Raw genomic sequence first — 13,841 nt, forward strand, 5'->3', positions numbered from 1 at the left:
CAAAAAACTAGCCGGGCGTGGTGGCATGCACCTGTAATCCCAGCTACTCGTGAGGCTGGGGCTGGAGAATTGCTTGAAGCCGGGAGGCGAGGTTGCAGTGAGGGTAGATGGTGCCATTGCACTCCAGCCTGGGCAACAACAGCGAGACTTTGTCTCAAAAAAAGAAAAAAGAAAAAAGAAAAATCAAACACCTCAAATATAAACTTTGGAAAAAATGTTGAGAAATTGGAACCTCTGTGCTCTGACCAAAGGATTGCAAAATGGCTCAACCTCTATGGAAAACAGTATGGTGATGCCTGAAAAACTAGTAAAAAAATATTTTCGGCCGGGCGCGGTGGCTCAAGCCTGTAATCCCAGCACTTTGGGAGGCCGAGGCGGGCGGATCACGAGGTCAGGAGATCGAGACCATCCTGGCTAACATGGTGAAACCCCGTCTCTACTAAAAATACAAAAAACTAGCCGGGCGTGGTGGCGGGCGCCTGTAGTCCCAGCTACTCGGAGGCTGAGGCAGGAGAATGGCCTGAACCTGGGAGGCGGAGCTTGCAGTGAGCCGAGATTGTGTCACTGCACCCCAGCCTGGGCGACACAGCGCGAGACTCCGTCTCAAAAAAAAAAAAAAAAAAAAAAAAATTTTCTTCCAGCAACCCATTTATAGGTTTATTTATATTCAATTCATATAAATTGAAAGTTGGATCTTTGAAGAGATATTTGAAAACCACTGTTCACAATAGCCAAGAGACGGATCAATTCAAATGTCCACTGATGGCTACATGGATAAAGAAAATGTGGTATGCATATACTTACAGTGGGATAGTATTTAGTCTTACAAAATAACATTCTGGGGCCGGGTGCAGTGGCTTACGCCTGTAATCTCAGCACTTTGGGAGGCCGAGGCAGGCGGATCACCTGAGGTCAGGAGTTCAAGACCAGCCTGGCCAACATGGTGAAACCCGTCTCTACTAAAAATACAAAAACACTAGCCGGGTGTGGTGGCGAGCGCCTGTAATCCCAGCTACTTGGGAGGCTGAGGCAGGAGAATCGCTTGTACCCGGGAAGCAGAGGTTGCAGTGAGCCGAGATAGTGCCATTGTACTCCAGCCTGGGCAAGAAGAGCAAAACTCCATCTCAAACAAACAAACAAACAAACAAACAAAAAAACCTTCTGTCCCATGCTACAACAAGCATGAAAATTCAGGATTCAGCCAGGTGCAGTGGCTCAGGCCTGTAATCCCAGCACTTTAGGAGGTTGAGGTGGACGGATCTCAAGGTCAGGAGTTCAAGACCAGCCTGACCAACATGGTGAAACCCCGTCTCTACTAAAAATACCAAAATTAGCCGGGCATGGTGGTATGCACTTGTAATCCCAGCTACTCAGGAGGCTGAGGCAGAAGAATCGCTTGAACCCAGGAGGCGGAGGTTGCAGTGAGCTGAGATTGTGCCATTGCACTACAGCCTAGGTGACAGAGTGAGACTCTGTCTCAAAAAAAAGAAAATTCAGGGTTCAGCTGGGCGTAGTGGCTCACGCCTGTAATCCCAGCACTTTGGGAGGCCGAGGCAGGGTGAATCACGAGGTCAGGAGCTCAAGACCAGCCTGGTCAAGATGGTGAAACCCCATCTCTACTAAAAATACAAAAATTAGCCGGCCATGGTGGTGGGGTGCCTGTAATCCCAGCTACTTGGGAGGCTAAGGCAGAGAACAGCTTGAACCCAGGAGGTGGAGGTTGCAGTGAGCCAAGATTGCACTACTGCACTCCAGCCTGGGCAAGAGAGTGAGACTCCATCTCAAAAAAAAGAAAAGAAAGGCCGGGCGCGGTGGCTCAAGCCTGTAATCCCAGCACTTTGGGAGGCCGAGACGGGTGGATCACGAGGTCAGGAGATCGAGACCATCCTGGCTAACACGGTGAAACCCCGTCTCTACTAAAAAATACAAAAACTAGCCAGGCGTGGTGGCGGGTGCCTGTAGTCCCAGCTACTTGGGAGGCTGAGGCAGGAGAATGGCGTGAACCCGGGAGGCGGAGCTTGCAGTGAGCTGAGATCCGGCCATTGCACTCCAGCCTGGGCGGCAGAGCGAGACTCCATCTCAAAAAAAAAAAAAAAAAAAAAAAAATTCAGGATTCTATACTAATTGCAAAAGGCCACTCATAAAAAAAATACAGTATTATTCATCTTAGACGAGTTATATAGATTTGTCAAACTAATTCAACAGTACATGTAAAATTCCTAAAGCTAAAAAATTTAAATATTTTTTATAGTAATAAATTATTGTACCAAGTAAAAAAAAAACCTAATTAATTAAAAGATAGGGAAAGTATTTGAATGACATTCCTGCAAGATACATGAAAAGGGCCAATAAACTCATGAAAAGAAGGTCAGTGGACCAGGAGTCATCAGGCACAAGGATTTATATAATGTAGTTTTCAGTGGTTATTGAGTGCTTTCCTCATATTCATAAAGTAATACATTTTTAACCTATTTCCTATTTAGAAAAAAAAAAAAAAAAAGTGCAGCTTGCTGCCAGCATTCAATTTTACATAAGCACACTCTTTAAAGCTGAAGCAAATCTGATTGATTTTCAATGTGAAAATAAAATTTCTAAACAGAACTTGTTTCTAATCCTAATGTAATGAAAATGTATATGCTGTTACATTAGGATTAGAGACAAGCGTATTCTCGAGACACATGGAAAATGGGTTGAATATACCCAGCACTTATTGCTTTGTGGAAAAGAAATGGTAAACAATTAAAATACCGCAGCAGTTTCACATGTATGGATACATGATTAATAATGATGTCCACTGGAGAGGGGAAATGAGGGAGTGTTTTGGAATGTGGGGAGGAAACCATAAATTTAAGGATTTATCATCAGCCCTAGCAAGAACTAGGCTGGGAGGATCTCAAGGACTCCTTCCTTGATCATACTTTAGTAAGGCTCCTTGGAGCCTGCTTCCTGACTAGCTTTTGTGTTTGGCCTGCAGAGCCCAGTTATAGCTAAATCCTAATAAGACAGTTTAGAGAGAATCCCCCCAAACTTGATATCTAATCAAGTTGTTTCCCTCACCTATGATAATTTATTAATATTCTCTTCCCCAACTCTTGACACCTTACCAAGTTCCTCTATGGTACCTTGCTCTTTAGATGTAATTGTCTTGTTGATGCATTCAGGTTGAGTTCAATCTCTTTCCCATATTAAATTGTACTATAACATATAGCCAAAAAATAAGGCTTTATTCAACACATATTGCAATTGTGCTCAATAAAACCGTCCTTGAAATTTTTACCAAGTTTTCAGTGTAATCCCTCTTTACAAGGAATACAGACTTAGACTTGAGACCCTAATTCACATATCTGCAGTGCGTTAGTGATAAGAAGTTCTCTTCTGGTGGGGAGGAAGATGGGTTTCCCGAGAGTACCTCCTACTCAAACATCCAAAACACCAGGTCAGACTTCTCTCCTGATGACCACTTCTTGTTGTCTCCCCATAAACTGGATGAGATTGGGGACCACGGGTGTACCATTGCCAGAGAGGACTACAGGATAGAGTTCACCTCCCGCAGTAATGGGCCAGGATGCCTCAGAGTGCTGGCTACCAATTCATCCCCCACCCTATGTGAAGAAGATGGACCAGATATTCAATATAGAAGTTTTCTTCCATTTGGTGAATTATCTTGTCAAATCCTTTCTTTTTTTTGTTTTTAAGCATACAACAGCCAGTATTCCCAGGCATTTTCTATACATTTACTAACCAGGCCCAACCCTGCTTAGCTACAGAGAACAGATGTGTTCAGTGTGGCATGACCACACATGCTTCAGTTTCTTTTTTTTTTTTTTTTTTTTTTTTTTTTTTGAGACGGAGTCTCACTCTGTCATCCAGGCTACAGTGCAGTTGGTATGATCTCAGCTCGCTGCAACCTCTGCTTCCTGGGTTTAAGCGATTCTCCTGCCTCAGCCTCCCTAGTAGCTGGGTTCACAGGAGCCCACCACCATGCCCAGTTAATTTTTGTATTTTTAGTAGAGACAGCGTTTCACCATGTTGGCCAGCCTGGTCTTGAACTCCTGACCTCAGGCAATCTGTCCGTGTGGCCTCCCAAAGTGCTGGGATTACAGGCATGAGCCACCACACCTGGCCTTTTTTTTCAAGATGGATTCGTTCTGTTGCCCAGGCTGGAATGTAATGGTGTGATCTCAGCTCACCACAACCTCCACTTCCCAGGTTCAAGTGATTCTCCTGTCTCAGCCTCCCAAGTAGCTGGGATTACAGGCATGTGCCACCATGCCTGGCTAATTTTTGTATTTTTAGTAGAGACAGGGTTTCACCATGTTGGCCAGGCTGGTCTCAAACTCCTGACCTCAAGTGATCTGCCAGTCTCAGCCTCCCAAAGTGCTGGGATTACCCGCGTGAGCCACCATGCCTGGCTATTTCAATTCCTTAATGGTATTTTTTTAAGCATAAAAGTTTTAAATTTTGATGTAGTCTAAATGACATAGTTTTTCTTTGCTGCTAGTGCTCCCAGTGTCATGTCAGAAAATATTTTCCCTAAGTCCAAGATTATGAAGATTTTTGAGTGGCACTTTCTGTAGCATCGAGAGAGGGAGATTCTCCTTTGTTCCCATGGGAGGATAAGACTGATGTAATTGAATAATTTTGCATGCTGATATGGAAATGAAGTGCATTATACTATGGAGGAGAAAACTATATAAATTTATGCTATAATAGCTTAATGCTATATACTATAATACCTTTATATGTGGTAGTTATATATAATGTACAAGTTACATATATTTACCAATTACCTACCATAACTAAATCACATACAATATACATATACTACAAGTGTGCATATACATAACATGTATCTATATACACATATACATGATACACTATACACGATAATGCTAGGATATACTATAATACTGTATTAAACAAACTTCCTTAAATTCTAACATAAGCTTCAGTAACATATTTGCAAAGAAAATTTATCGATATATGACAACATATAAACTTCATGATCAAGTGGGATTTAATCCAGGAAAGCAAGGTTGCTTTATCTCTGAACTTCATTCAATACACCATAATAACAGACAAACATCAAAACATCAAAAACCAAAAGAATGTCCTAACAGATGCGAAAAAGTCATATGACAAACCTCAACATCACCTCATGAATAAAAACACTCAAACTAGAAATACAAGAGAATATTCTATAAGATGACAAGAGATGCACTAAGAACAAAGCAAACCCGACCATAAGACAGGTATGAAAATGCAAAACTACTCTCATTCTTCTTAGTAAAAAACTAACTGTGTCCCTGCCCACTTCGATCTGGGGGCGTTTGGGGCCACCACCTCCCACCTTAGGTTCCCGAGGTCCACAAAATACAAACAGAAAAACAAAACTAACTGCTTGTTCCCAATTCCCACAAGACAAAGAGGTGTACTCTCATCCCTTCTGTTCACCTTGGAAGAGAGGTGCTACTAGTCCCACCAGGCCAGAAAATGCAAGCCTTCCAGATTCATAGGACATGTACATTCAGCACCCTGACAGACACACAGACTTTTGTCACTGCACATACAGTTGTATAAACCAAGGCAGAAACACAGAAAGGCAAAAGGGCTGTGTTAGTTGGTTTTACAATTCTATAAAATACCTGAGGCAGGATAAATCATACAGAAAAGAGGTTTAAGTGGCTCATGGTTCTACAGGCTGTACAAGCAGCATGGCACTGGAATCGTCTTTCCGGTGTGGGCCTCAGGAAGTTCCTTCTTATGGTGGAAGGCAAGAGGAGCCAGGGTCACATATGCAAAAGAGGGAGCAAGGAGCAGAGGAGGTGTCATGCTCTTTTTTTTTTTTTTTCCCTCACTCTGCTGCCTAGGCTGGAGTGCAGTAGCGCAATCTCGGCTCACTGCAAGCTCCGCCTCCTGGGTTCACGCCATTCTCCTGCCTCTGCCACCCGAATAGCTGAGACTACAGGCGCCCGCCACCACACCCGGCTAATTTTTTGTATTTTTAGTAGAGACAGGGTTTCACTGTGTTAGCCAGGACGGTCTCGATCTCCTGACCTTGTGATCCACCTGTCTCTGCCTCCCAAAGTGCTGGGATTACAGGCATGAGCCACCGCACCCGGCCATGTCATGCTCTTTTAAACAATTAGCTCTCCGGCTGCTCTGCCTATGGAGTAGCCATTATTTATTCCTTTACTTTCATAACAAACTTGCTTTCACTTTATGGACTGGCCCTGAATTATTTCTGAAAAAAACAAAAGAGGGCCGGGCGCGGTGGCTCACGCCTGCAATCTCAGCACTTTGGGAGGCTGAGGCGGGCGGATCACAAGGTCAGGAGATCAAGACCATCCTGGCTAACTGGCCTAAAATACAAATTATTAACAAATGAAATTGTATCATGACCTCCCACTCGCACCTTCTTCCTAACCTTGTTTTTGCCTCTCTGCAAAAAAAATTCATTTTGGGCTAACTTTGAGATGCTTACAGATCTTATACTTTGGGCGGTATGGCTCAAGCCTGTAATCCAGCACTTTGGGGAGGCCGAGGCAGGCCGGTGAGGAATCAGGAGATGAGACCATCCTGGCTAACTGCAGTGTCCCGTCTCTACTAAAAATACAAGAAAATTAGCGAGGCAGTGGTGAGAGCCTGTAGTCCCAACTACCCAGGAGGGCTGAGGCAGAGGCAGCCTGAACCAGGAGGCGGGCTTACCAGTGAGCGAGATCGCCACTGCACTCCAGCCTGGGGCACAAACAAGACTTAGTCTCAAAAAAAAAAAAAAAAAAGATCTTATACTTTGTCCACTTCCTTATTTCCAATTCTCCTTTGGAATAAGTCACATTCCTGGCTGGAAGCGGTGGCTCACCCTGTAATCCCAACTTTGGGAGGCCAAAGTGGGTAGATCACCTGAGATCAGGAGTTGAGACCAGCCTGACCAACATGGTGAAACCTTGTCTCTACTAAAAATATAGAAATTGCCAGGCATGGTGGTGTGCGCCTATAATCCCAGCACTTTGGGAGGCCGGCGGGCAGATCGAGGTCAGGAGTCGAGACCCCTCCTAGCTAGCTTTCACAGTTGAAACCCGTCTCTATAAAAATACAAACAATAGCGGACGTGGTGGTGAGAGCCTGTAGTCCCAGCTACCGGGAGGCTGAGGCAGGAGAATGTGGCATGAACCCGGGTGAGGCTTGCAGTGGTGAGATCATGCCACTGCACTCCAGCCTGGTGACAGAGCCATCTTTGTCTCAAAAAAAAAATATATATATATATATGTGTGTGTGTGTGTGTGTGTGTGTGTATATATATATAAATTAGCCGAGGCACAGGCCGGGCAGTGGCTCGCGCCCTATAATCCCACCACTTTGGGAGGCTGAGGTAGGCGGATCACTTGAGGAGTCAGGAGAATTGAGACCATCCTGGCTAACATCATAAAACCATCTCCACTAAAAAATACAAAGTAGCGGGTGCAGTGGCTCCATGTAATCCCAGCACTTTGGGAGGCAGTAGTGGATCGCGAGGTCAGGAGATCGAGACCATCCTGGCTAACACGGTGAAACCCGTCTCTACTAAAAAGCCAAAAAATTAGCGAGGCGTGTGGTGGTGCGTGCCTGTAGTCCCAGCTACTTTCGGAGGCTGAGGCAGGAATAGCTTGAACCCGGGGAGGCGGAGCTTACAGTGAGCCAAGATGCGCACCACTGCACTCCAGCCTGAAGCGACAGAGCAAGACTCCGTCTCAAAAAAAAAACAAAAAAAACACAAAAGTTAGCCAGGTGTGGTGGCAGGTGCCTGTAGTCCCAGATATTCAGGAGGCTGACACAGGAGAATGGCGTGAACCCAGGAGGCAGAGGTTGCAGTGAGCCGAGATCACACCACTACACTCCAGCCTGGGTGACAGAGCAAGACTTGGTCTAAAAAAAAAAGAAAAAGGAAAAAAGAACAAAAAGGAAAGTCATTCTTTACCTAAATCCACATCTGTTTCATTAAAAATATTTAGAAACAATCTTAGGACAACTAGCCTCAGAAGGGCATCGCTGACCCGCTGCATCTGCCTGTGGATCCCCAGTTTTCCAGTACTCTCAGATTCTCTCAACATAAAGGGTTTGTCCCATGGTCAGTGTGAGCAGCTGGGACACTGCAGGGGAGGCTCCCCAGCAAGAAACAAGTGAGCCTTCAATGACCTTTCTTTGCAGGCTTCTGATTGACCTTAGCTTGCAGTCACTGGGCTCAGGCCTGATTCAATGAGAAAACACCCAGTGTTTGAAGAATCTAGCAAAATCCTTCAAACTCAAGTTCAGGTTTACACATGGAAAGGAAATTATAAGGCATTTGCATTTCATACCACAAAATGGAAAGCAAAAATATCTAATCCTTTCAGATAATACACACATTTGTGGAAGTCAATAATTCCAATTTGAAGCCATTAGAACTTTAAATTGTTTTATTTTTTATTTCATTCATTTATTTATTTATTATTATTTTTTTTTTTTTGGAGACAGAGTCTCACTCTGTTGCCAGGCTGGAGTGCAGTGGCACAATCCAGGCTCACTGCAACCTCCACCACCCGGGTTCAAGCGATTCTCCTGCCTCAGCCTCCTGAGTAGCTGAGATTACAGGCACGCGACACCACACTTGGCTAATTTTTGTATTTTTAGTAGAGACGGGGTTTCACCGTGTTGGCCAGGATGGTCTTGATCTCTTGACCTTGTGATCCACCCGCCTTGGCCTCACAAAGTGCTGGGATTACAGGTGTGAGCCACCACACCCGGCCTATTTTTTATTTTTTTGAGATGGAGTTTTGCTGTTATTGCCCAGGCTGGAGTGCAGTGGCGTGATCTTGGCTCACTGCAACCTCTGCCTTCTGGTTTCAAGCAATTCTCCCACCTCAGCCTCCTGAGTAGTTGGGATTACAGGCGCCCACCACCACGCCTGACTAATTTTTGCATTTTTTTTAGTAGAGATGGGGTTTCACCATGTTGGCCAGGCTGGTCTCGAACTCCTGACCTCATGATCCACCCACCTCAGCCTCCCAAAGTGCTGAGTTTACAGGCATGAGCCACCGCACCCAGCCTTTAACCATATTTTTTGAATCTCTATTTTTATTTTTTGAGACAGTTTCTTGCTCTGTCACCCAGGCATGATCATGTTTCACTGCAGCCTCCACCTCTCGCCTCAAGCAATCCTTCTACTTCAGCCTCCCAAGTGACTGGGGACTACAGACACATACCATCATGTCTGGCTATTTTTTAAGCAGTTTGTCAAGATGGGGTTCCACCGTTACCCAGACTGGTCTTAAACCTCTGAGCTCAAGGGATCCCCCAACCCCTTGCCCACCCACCTTGGCCTCCCAAAGTACTAGGATATAGGTGTGAAGCACCATGCCTATTTTTAAATTAATTTTTAATTTTCTTTTTTTTTTTTGAGATGGAGTTTCGCTCTTGTTGCCCAAGCTGGAGTGCAATGGCGCTATCTCAGCTCACTGTAACCTCTGCCTCCCAGGTGCAAGCAATTCCCCTGCCTCAGCCTCCTGAGTAGCTGGTATTACAGATGCACCACCACCACACTCGGCTAATTTTTGTATTTTTAGTAGAGACGGGGTTTTACCGTGTTAGCCAGGTTGGTCTCGAACTTCTGACCTCAGGTGATCGCCCGACCCGGCCTCCCAAAGTACTAGGATTACAGGCGTGAGCCACTGCGCCCGGCCTAATTTTCTTACTTTTGATACAGGGTCTTACTCTGTCACCCAGACTGGAGTGCAGTGGTGTGATCACGGTTCAGTGCAACCTTGACTGCCCGGCCTCCAGGGAAATAATAAAATATCATTATTAATATTTTACTTGAGAGAGAGTCTCACTCTGTCGCCCAGGCTGGAGTGCAGTGGCGTGATCTCAGCTCACTGCCACCTCCACCTCCTGGGTTCAAGCAATTCTCCTGCCTTAGCCTCCCAAGTAGCTGGGACTACAGGAGCACACCACCACATCTGGCTAATTTTTGTATAGAAATCTCATTATTTTTAAGTTGACAATATTATTTTATTACTATTTCCATGATAATGAAATCACCTTTGAAAAAATTATAACACTGAAAAAATTATGGCAGTGAAAGATATCTAGCCAACCGCTCCTCTTGCCTTTATCTTTCAAGCTGCCTTAATTATTCCTAGGCTTAGGCTGAGCTAACTTTGGAAGACATTTATGTTATAGTTTAAATAATAATAGCTCTTCCTTAAACACTGCCTTCCTGTCCGGAGCTGCACGCCCCGGCCATAGCGAATAATAATTGACGATTAAAAACGCCTGAGCTTTATTCATTTCCACCTTACACCTCCTCCCTATGTTTGCCTTTTCCCCTGTATTAATACCTCATAAAAGATGGCGCTCTTCCTGCTGCTTCTTCACCCATTTTTCCCGCGCCCCCGAAAATTGCTACCTGACAGCGCAGGCGCCACATGACCTTCAACCAGGCTACCAATACCTACCTGGCCACACCCTCCACGATGAGATCATTTTCGCCTTGGCCCAACCCCTTCCCCTCCAAGTGTATATAAGGCACTGCATTACCGCCATTAAAGGAGAGACTTGATCAGAGCACTGTCTTGTCTCCATTTCTCGTATCTCTTGTTCCCCAAATTCCCACCCCCTCTTCCAGGGCCTGCAGTGACGATCCCGCGGGCCGGGATACCTTCCTAAAGCTAATGAAAAACCATGAGTGAGGGTGGGGGGAATAGAGTGGGAAGCGATGAAGAACCTGAATTTTGCTATGGTATAGATTGGTCCCAAGATATTTCTGCAGATAAGTGTTTTCAGGTTTTTTGCTTGTCTGACACCCATGGTTCCACTCAGGCCCACCAACCCTGCTCCTCTAGAAGCAACTCAGCACTCAGGAGGACCATTTCCCACCACCTCTTCCCCCAATCTGCTTTTGAAAAACCCCTGGCCTGGCCGGGCGCGGTGGCTCAAGCCTGTAATCCCAGCACTTTGGGAGGCCCGGCCGAGTGGATCGAGGTCAGGAGGTCAGAGACTATCTGGCTAACATGGTGGAAACCCTGTCTCTACTAAAATAAAAAAACCCAGCCGAGGCGTGGTGGCTGGCGCCCTCATAGTCACTTCACCCAGAGAGGCTGGGTGAGAATCGCGTGATGAACCGGAGGCAGAGCTTGCAGTGAGCGAGGATCCAGGCCACTGCACTTCCAGCCTGGGAGCACAGACTCCGTCTCAAAAAGAAACCCTGGCCGAGGAGTTAGGTGGCTCATGCCTATAATCCCAGCCCTTTGGGAGGCCGATGCAGGTCGATCACCTGAGGTCAGGAGTTCAAGACCACCTCGGCCAACACGGTGAAACCCCGAGTCTACTAAAAATATAAAAATCAGCAGGGTTTGGTGGTGTGCGCCTGTAATCCCAGCTTCCTTGGGAAGCTGAGGCAGGAGGCCAGCCCCGAGATCCGAGGGAGAGGCAGAGGTTGCAGTGAGCCCAGATTGTGCCATTGCACTCCCAGCCTGGGCAAAAAAGCAAGACTCCGTCCATTAGCCAGAAAAAATGATAAAGAAAAATCCCTAACTATAAGCCTCCGGGGAGACTGATTTGAGTGCTAACTCTGTCTCTGTCTTCCGCGTTGTGTGGTCCATCAAGTGTCAAACACTTTCTTTACTGCAATGCCCTGGTCATTTTGCAGCACAGGCAGGAATAACCCCTGAGGCGGTTACAACAAAGCATCTAGTACACGGCCGGGCTCAGTGACTCACGCCTGTAATCCCAGCACCTGGGGAAGCTGAAGCGGGCGGATCACCTGAGGTCAGGAGTTCAAGACCAGCCTGGCCAACATGGTGAAACCCTGTCTCTACTAAAAATACAAAAAAAATTAGCTGGGCATGGTGGCGGGCGCCTGTAATCCCAGCTACTCGGGAGGCTGAGGCAGGAGAATAGTTTGAACCTGGGAGGCAGAGGTTGTAGTGAGCCGAGATCGCGCCATTGCACTTCAGCCTGGGAGACAAGAGTGAAACTCCCTTTCAAAATAAATAAATAAATAAACAAATAAAGCATCTAGTACACATTGATCATGATGTGAACACAAACATGACAGCAGTTGCCAAGCTCTACGCCACAGATAACAGGGAAAACAGTTATCCACTGTCACAAGTTCTCCAAGCTAGGCCAGGCGCGGTGGCTCACGCCTTTATTCCCAGCACGGGGCCTCTTTTAGTTTTAACAGGAGAAAGGGGGCACTGGGGGCCTCACAGCGCAGCTCCTCCCGCACGAACCCCATGAAAGGACACAAAGATAGATGTGTACCCGCCCCCCCCGCTACACCCTATTGCTAAACCCTTTGTTCTGCTCTCTAATCTTTGCACATACCAGAGATTTCGTAAGTTCTGTGAGTACCTGTTTTTCTGCACGTACCAGAGATTTTGTAAGTTCTGAGGCAAGGTCACAAGACGTGTTTAAGTAAGATAAACTCTTGCTGCCATAAACCAGTTGGGCAACCTGACGCAGTATAATTAACTGCCTTTGTGTAAAACTGCTCTCCCGCCTCAAAGGTTGAACCCAAATATCAGAAATGGCAGGAACCAATCATAGTTAGCCAAATCGCCTTGTTCAAACACTAGCCAATCATATATCTGATTTGTATAATAATCCTATGCCCACTTTTCTTAGACTATATAACACTGCTCGGAGCTCAGTGGGGGAACTCTCCTGCCCCTCTCGCTGCGCGAGCGAGTGAGAGTTCCAGGTTCGAACCTGTAATAAAGATCCTTGCTGCTTAGCTTTGACTCTGGACTCTGGTGGTCTTCTTCCGGGAACAAACGGTCTGGGCATAACACCCACACCCCAGGCGGGATTGCCTCCCTGACCCTCCCGTGACCCCCACACAATATGGAGAGACTCGGGGCTGCCGGTGCGGAGCTGTCCAGAGAGGGCTCTGGGGCTTGGGCCGCGGTCGCCGCGCAGAGACTAGACAGGGCGCCCGGGGTTCCGGCTGTCGGCCTAGCCGCACCCGCGGCCGACCAGACCGAAGGCCAAGCCGCGCCAGGAGTGCTCGGGCCCCAGACCTGGAGTCGCCGCGGGGAGGTCCGGTCCCGGCACAGCCACTTCCATCTGGTTCCAACCAGCCCCTGCCAACCCGCCCCATATCTCGGAACTCCCAGCACTCTCACCATTTCCTCGCTTTCAGGTAACTCCCACGTCCAGAGCAGTCACAACGCAGACCACAGAGCTACAGAAGTATGGCGATGGCAACCGGTCCCTCTCAGAGGAGGAAAAACGGGGTGCCAACCTCCCCAGGCTGGGGGAGCCAAAGACTGAGGAGAGCGGGAATACCACCCAGTTCTTCCAGCGGATAAACAGTTGGCCGGGCCCCACCCCAGCGACTCTGATTGGGTAGGGCGCCAGGCCCCGCCCCCTGCGTCCTGAGTGACAGCAGAAGTCCTGGGTAACAGGGCCACGCCCAGCAGGACCCACCGCTTCTAGCCACAGTCCAAGGTCAAGTTCCTTCTCTGAGCCGGGCTTTTTGAAAATTTGCATTTCGGCCAAACTTGCTCGTCTTAATTACTAGAAGTGGCTCTGTCAATGGTCTGTTCCTGTTTCTTCGTCCTGCACAATGTCATAAATGTGTGCAGGGAGTTCCAGACTCCAGGTTTAATAGAGGTGAAAGCAATTAAAATATTTTATTCCAAAATGTATTTCTTCGTCAATTTCGAAAGGCTGCAGCTTTGCCCTTGCACAGCTGTCTTCTGGGGAGGAAATTTGCATCTGTGGAGTATCTCCATTAGTGAAGCCATGCCCCCTCTCCTCTTTTCTCTTTCCCTGATCCGGGAGAAATTGAGAGTCTGACACCTTTAAAAGTCTGGAAA

This window comes from Papio anubis, chromosome 20, assembly GCF_008728515.1.
Source record: "Papio anubis isolate 15944 chromosome 20, Panubis1.0, whole genome shotgun sequence".
NCBI classification, from domain to species: Eukaryota; Metazoa; Chordata; class Mammalia; order Primates; family Cercopithecidae; genus Papio; species Papio anubis.